The sequence below is a fragment of the Nematolebias whitei genome, chromosome 1, assembly GCF_014905685.2.
Source record: "Nematolebias whitei isolate Nwh7 chromosome 1, NemWhi1, whole genome shotgun sequence".
Taxonomy (NCBI): domain Eukaryota; kingdom Metazoa; phylum Chordata; class Actinopteri; order Cyprinodontiformes; family Rivulidae; genus Nematolebias; species Nematolebias whitei.
Genome location: NC_056498.1, coordinates 41,440,253 through 41,441,298, shown reverse-complemented (window position 1 = coordinate 41,441,298; position 1,046 = coordinate 41,440,253). Strand labels below are relative to the sequence as shown.

Here is a 1,046-nt window from a genome sequence, read left to right as displayed (position 1 = left end):
AAGTTCCTGTTGAGTCCAGTGGAGACTGATTAACATTCATCTCTAAATATTGTTCAAGTTTTGGTTTATTGAATTAAAGTTTTCATAGTTCCAGCTCAAACGTGACCTCAGAGCACCAGACATCAAGAACAAGCGTCCATGTCCCTCGTCTCTCTTGAACAGAGAATACACGTGTACTTTAATATTTTGGTGTACTGCAGATCCTGGCAAGTGGAGGAAGCAATTTATTCACAGTCGGGAACAATGGCGAAGCCAGAGGGTGGCCAACGGGGGCCTTGGCCACCATAAATTAATCTTCAGCCACCCCAATCATTTGACGAAATTATACTTGAAGCAAAATTGAATTCAGTTCAGTTTATTTCTAAAGCTCCAAGTCACAACAGAAGTCGTCTCAGGGACAGAACAGAAACATTCATATATAAAAATAATAACTGAACATAAATTATCTGAGGAGCAGCTTTGAGTTTAACTCCATCACAGACTCTCATCTTGAACAAGCATGAAGGCGACAGTGGAAAGAAAAACTCCCTCATGAGGAAGAAACCTTTAGCAGAACCAGGATCAGGACAAGAGGACCATCTGCTTCGACCAGAAATCTAGAAAGCCTCGAGTTCTCAACTAACAGGGTTGGTTAGTTTACACAAGGGTGGTGAGCAGCCAGAGACACACAGAGGCTCTGCAGAGTTCAGAGAAAATCACTCAGTTCAAATAGTTCCCTCTGGAGAGATCCGTGCACACTCAGGGGGGTGCTGAGGACAACCAGAGACAAATCCAGAGTCCTGAAATGATGACAGAATGGGCTCCTCTGAAAGATCCATGGAAATTCCTCGGGGGGGGGGGGGGGGCAGAGCATCGGGTTTACAAAACTTCCAGGCGGGTTGAGATAAGATGTCCTGTCAAGGCCAGTCAGGGAGCTGAATTCAGACAAACACGATTGTTTTGGGGACAGGCAGAACTTTAATGACGTCTACCTTGAGTCTGTCGGTCCACTCGGTTTCGAAACGTCCAAATTAAATGACCACACCAATGAAACGTGCCTGAGAATA

General features: G+C 44.8%; 1 protein-coding gene across 1 annotated transcript in view; it reads right to left on the bottom strand.

Annotated features, from left to right (window-relative positions):
* The window catches only part of txk (TXK tyrosine kinase), a 17,659-nt gene that overhangs the window by 16,418 nt on the left and 195 nt on the right, over window positions 1-1,046 (bottom strand). The gene's annotated exons all lie outside the window — the stretch shown is intronic.